The following is a 6,321-nucleotide window of genomic DNA, read 5'->3' as shown; positions in this document are numbered from 1 at the left end:
TCCGGGCTCCTTCACACCGCCACGGGGCCGCGCTCCGGGCTCCCTCACGCCGCCACGGGGAGAGCTGCGAGCCGGCAGTGGCTCACCCGCCTCTTGGTCCCGTTCTAAGAGACCATTATTCCTATTCCATTATTTCTAGCCCAAGGTGCACTCCAGGAGGGGACGGGGCTCCACAACGGTTTATCCAATCGCTTTGCCACCAGCTCGGTGTTACCGATGATGGCACCAGAGACGTGGGCAATATCCAGGCAGACTTGACCCCCTTTTCCCTTAATTGCTGTGTTTACTCTCCCCCCTTAGGTCAGATTAGTTGCATCTTCATTGTAATCTTTTAATAATATTTGTTAACTGCTGGCATCCTCTTAACCAAATTTATACAGCAGAGCAGTGAATACGTGCATGGAACAGGCCTTAGTTCATGTGCTTGGTTATTTAGATGCAAGGCAAACACGTTAATGCCCTCAACACTAGAGAGAATCAATAAACCTTTCTTCTGTCTTTATTACAAATGCCTTCTGAGCTACCAGAACGTACACAAATTCTTTTCAATACTGCTCTACAAGTTGGATGTTGCAATTGAAAAGCATTGCTATGATACGAATGGTGTGCCAATTTACATACTGCTCTCTGTTCAGCTTGGTTGTGCTTGGGTTTATATTTTTCTCTCTCCTTTGCTGTTTCTGATTGAAACCCACTTCACTTAAAAATCCCTACTTCCCCTTTGAAGAGCTCCATCCTTGTGGCTGACAAGTTAAACAAACCTGAAAAGCAAGACTATGTGCACAGGCCTTTCTTAAGGATGCCTGGATACTGGCCTACCTAAAGCCTTGAAGGGTAAAGCTCTTGTCAGAGCTGAGAGCTTTTCATGAGAAATCTGACCGACAAAAGAGACCAGGGCAGATGTAGTGATGAGGTGTTGTGGAGTAAGCTCTTGCATTCTGGATTAATTACATTTATTTTGAAAGGCATTATGCTTGCTCACAGGTACTGTAAATGCTAGTAACACGGCCTGAAGCTGCATGGGCCAATCAAAACTGGCTACAAGAGGCTGTGTCCAGTCTCAAGAATTACCCTGTGCTACCCCTGAAAGTGGCTGCCAAACGAAGGCACCAGAAGCCTGGCAGATCATCATCAGTCCTATTATGTCCCTTTCTTCAACTGTGCAATTTACTTATGTTATCTTGTAAATTATGCATAGGGACACTTCCCAGTCCTTTTCTTGTAGCCATCACAAGCACTGCTGGTACAATTTGGCAAGGCACCAAAATCACCACATAACCCATAATAAATGAAATATCTGGGAGACAGTGCTCTCCTCACTGGGGATGGCTGAGAGGCAGAGAACAGTATAAGCTGTGTACTGCTGTCATTGGGGGTGAAGGGATCTCGTAATTCCCTCAGTGACTCCACGTATATATTGAAAAGAACCTCAGCTTTAAAGCTCTCCATGGGTAAATACCCAGGAAGTAGAAAACCAGCACGCAGCATGTCTGGAGAAATAAATGGAACCTGTCTGCTGCTTTGTCCTTCAGCAGTTTCTGTGACTCATCTGTGGGGCAACACAGCAAAAGAAGTTTTTGAGAAGGGGAAGAAAAGAGTCTGAAACCTTCCAAAAGCCAGTTTTGCCATAACTCAAAGTAAGGTCAAGGGACAAGGAGAATACGTTTTTAGGAACTAAATGGCAAGATGGACATTGTCAGATCCCAAGGGAGGTGATCAACAAAATAACAGCTATGTTTTCACCAACTAGCAAAACACCACAGCTGGAGAACAGCCCTACCTGGAGCTGCTAGCAGAAAGCACCAGGGGAGATGTGGACTTTTCAGCTTCTCACCCAGTCCCACCAGCAAGGAGGCTGGAGGGCACAAGAGGCTGGGGGGACACAGGCAGGACAGCTGACCCCAAAGGGATGTTCTGCACCACACAGCAGCAAGCTCAGCATATGAACGAGGGGGAAAGCTGGCTGGGGGCTGCTACTCCAGGACTGGCTGGGCTTTGGTTGGCGGGTAGTGAGCAATTGCAGTGTGCATCGCTTGCTTTCTGTATTCTTCTATTATTGTTATCTATATATAATATATAGCTCTATATATTGTATCTCTATAATATCTAATATATTATATTAGTATCTATTATCATCATATGCCCTATTAAACTGTCTGTATCCCAACCCACAAATTTTACTTTTTTTTCCCCCCAGTTCACTTCCCCCACCCACTGGGAATGAGCGAGAGAGCAGCTGTGTGGGGTTAACCTGTCAGCTGCCTGACAGGTTAAACCACAACAGCAGCCCAGAACAGTGCACAGTTACCCTAAAGAAGGTTAATTTATGCAGCGTTTGTTTCACTTCTTTGCTGCAATTTTCAGTGAAGAGCAGAAGATGCAGTTCTTCCTGCTGTGACAGCACCCACTCCCAGCGCCTGCACAGCTGTGCAGCAGACTTTCACCCCAGTTTATGCTCACCAGAAATACTGGAAGCAGTACTTCCCAATACTTGCAAGCAGTGTGCCATAAAGATACTTCTAAGGCACAAAATATTCTGAATGCACTCTTATTCCTGTTACAATTTTGAAGAGGCCAAAAATGACAGGTACTGATTCAGTGATTTTCATACTGCATGCTATGGAACCAAGTCACGACATGGATTGCAGAAGATACCTGTGACAATTGTAGTGCTCCCCACATTATTGTCACACTGCAGAGGTGGCACTGCTCCACACAGTTGCTGTGAGAATATAAAGCAAAGTATTTATGTGTACTCCTCATCATCAGTTGTATTGCTTTGCACGCAGCTCAACATGTAAAGTCATGTACTCAGACCTACTCAAACATCGTGTACTTCTTACGTTCATTTGTTTAAACTGTAACAAATGTGTTACAACAGGATCTTACTCCTACATCTTATGGAAATAATGGAAAGAGCTAAAGCAGGATTATGAACTTGAAATAGTTTTGAAACTCTTTTTCAATTACAAAATAACCCAAAGCCTCAAAACAAAACCTCAGCCCCACATAACTTGGATTCAGATCCCCCAGACTCCCCTTGCAATTCACACCTCTCAGGCTCTGGGTTTTTTTCAGCTGTCACCTTCCTTTCTGCCTGCACACTTTGCCAAATGCTGTCCAGGCCACCTCTGAGCAATATATTCCATATGGTTTCATGTGGAACCTCTAGGCCAGGGTTTCTTCAAATAAGTGACAGCCTTACTCTGGCCATAACACCTAATGTAATGGTGGCAACAGTGATCCAAAAAGTAGGAATGAAACTCCTCATCACCACAGAGGCTGTGAGCCTTCTACCAGCAGCATGTGAATCTGCCTTTTAGTGACCACAGTCACCTTAGTAACTCCAACTGCCCTGGAGTCACACGTGATCCCACGTACACAGGACCCATCTCTGTGTCTCCAGCTCCCCTCTGCCTGGAATTTTTATCAACCCATTGGCCCTGGGAGCTCAGCAGATACTGCTTTGCTCACATACCAGGCTGAAGTGCCACCGCAGGAGGTGGCGAGCACTCCCACATCCCACTGGAGGTCCTCGGCACCCATCCAAAGTCCTGCCAAAATGTGCTGCTTTGTACTCAGTGCTGGGAGATGAAACCTAGGTATGGCAGCCGGCTCCTTATGTGCAAGCTGTTGGCTCTTTCTTAAAATATGGTGTGTGGTAAATGCTGCAGATATGAACAAATCAATCCAAAGGCGGGAAGCACATTGAATGCCCTCAAGGGCAGACTGATCAAACACACAGAGCTGCATGAACAGATCTGCAACCTGCTGAAAGCAGGGATGTAAACAAGTCAGGGAATTGGTCAACTGCTAACACCAAATGAAAAGCAGAGAAACAAGGGTCAAAGAGGTTTAACTAAGCTGAGAGGCCCAAATCACTACTGTACTACTAGTACAGCTAGTAAAACAAATAATACTTAAGGAGTTATCTGGTACTTCAGACTGAAAATGTGTGAATAGTACTGCTCACTGCTCATAATAATATACATATAAAATGTTCTGTTAAAATAATAGTAAACCTTACAGAAAATGACTGTACTTCAAGCAGCTTCAAGTATGTTATTGTCTTATTCTAAAATCAAATAAATGCAAAGCAGCACATGTAGAGGAGCAATCTACTGCCTGAAATTGTTTTTTTACCTACAGTTAATGTAAGCAATATTGAAGGTTAAAAGACTAGAGATTCTGGGAGTCTAATCTAAACATTAGCTTACGCCTCAGGATATTTCATTGCATTTCTCATCTCTCCCCTGCAGAGTGAGTTTGTTTTGCTTGTTTATGTGGGTGTTCAACATCAACTGGAGAAAAAGACATTTAAAAAAATAGGACAAATATAATAGAATTTGCTTCACACAAAACCTGTAAGAGCCTAGTTTACATTCCAGAATATCTGTGGGGATTTGAGAAGGCAAACAGATTGAAATAAGGTATTAAGATTAAAACAATAAAAAACAACAGATGGGACTTTGGACATAAATCAAACTCCATGCAATAAGAAAAATGCAAAATGCACTCTTGTCACATTTTATAAGGTGTAGTCTTTAAGAAAAGTTGGCATAGAAATAACATTCAGAGGCTTCGGTGCCTCACTGGCATTAAGATAACACATTTTTGACAAAGAAACTCAGTTCTCAATGCAACAATTACATGCAGGCTTGGGAGACGCTCCCACTGCACATTGCTGGCACATGTAATTAACTGGGAAAAGCACGAGGTTAATTTCTTTAGAAGCCAATGCTAAATTACCTACATGTGACATGTTTTTCCACACATACAGATCAGTTTTCTGAGCATGTGTTCAATGTCAGCAGCAACACTAAGCGATACCCCTGTGGTGAGTGTCCAGCTGCTGAAGGAGAGGGGCAACTGGAGTCCTGCTTGCTTCAGGGATGGGACCTGAAACTGTTCTTGGACTGGGATAAGGGAAAAGAACGAGCAGCAGGAAAGGCATGTTGTCCACCAAAGCCCAGAATCTTTTTTTCAGTAATATTGAGAGAAGTGGCCTAGTTCACTTAAACAAGAGACAGTATAATCTCCCCCAGGTATCCTGCAAGATGCTGGAATGATAATTTGCACATGATTCCTCCCCTTCAATAATAAAACTTTCCTTCCTTTTAGGAAGCAAGCAATCTTTCTTTATCTTTCAAAAACTTAGCTTTTTTAGCTCATATTTACAGAGCTTGCAAATATATAATTTGTCTGTATTTGTGTTGTGTATAGAGATGTAATGTGTTTCTGTATTTCTAGTCTCATGTTGGAAGAATATGTGCAAGCTATAGAAGGAAATTCTTGATTTACAAACATTAAACACTGATTGCTCCAGCAAGGCACCAGCAGTTTCTGTACTGTGAGCACACTGGAATTACATAGTATAAAATATTTATTTCAAATGCTGACACTATTAGTTAATTTGGTAAGTGACAATATTTCAGTAATGTAGGTTTTATGACCATGTTGTCATGTAGGATGATAAACATTCTGTAAGTTTAAGTGTAAGCGATGAATAGGCATATAACTACAGACACTTGAGAGTTCACTCTTTCTGATTCAGGCCTACAATCTTGTTTTGCTTCTACTTGTTCATATAACATTTAGAAAAGCTAAAGAATTGGTGGAAAGCATGTTGGCATGGCTTATTCATGCACTGAGAGGCAGTGACAAAATGATTTTTCTTCTCTCTCTACAGACATACACTAGCTCTGTAGTTAAACTAATTAACTTGAGCAGAGTGTGTGACTAAGCGTGAGTGTGTGATTCTCCAGTTTGGGAAAACACTTACTCAGAAAGAATGGATCAAGCAGAGCTCTGAATCCTCCCTTGCACTCATCCATGGGCAGCAGGGGAGCTTTTAACTTGTTTGGTCACATCTGAGCCAGACATCAACTTATCTCCATGGTAGCACCCCATCCTCATGCACTGCACCTCCCATTCAGCCTGACTGCCTCCAGGAGAGCCAGAGAGCCATCACTGAGAGAGAGGATGTCAGCTTGGAGAGGAAGAAAGCAAAGGTGGCCAAAGCCCCAAGCCCCACTGCTGTTCACAGCCAAGTGCTCAGACAAGGTGTCAGGTTCATTCTACTCAGCAGGAGCAGGCAGACATCTCCAGCAGTTGTGGCTGGCATGGCTAAGCTGGTGCTTCATCATGGTGAGCCTGCAGCATCCCTCTTCTCCTTGAGGTCCACCCTGAGCTGCGTGCTGGGCTGTCCCATCTCCCCCAGGGAGGGGCACCTCCCTCATGGCTGCACGCTGAGCAAGAGCTCAGCCTGCAAGAGCCGTTCTCAGCTCTGCCATACACCAGCACGGAGCCGCAGCTCTTCAG

Source organism: Corvus brachyrhynchos, unplaced genomic scaffold (genome assembly GCF_000691975.1).
Source record: "Corvus brachyrhynchos isolate BGI_N302 unplaced genomic scaffold, ASM69197v1 scaffold255, whole genome shotgun sequence".
Taxonomy (NCBI): Eukaryota; Metazoa; Chordata; class Aves; order Passeriformes; family Corvidae; genus Corvus; species Corvus brachyrhynchos.
The sequence above is the reverse complement of the archived record's forward strand: the minus strand, read 5'-3'. Positions refer to the sequence as shown.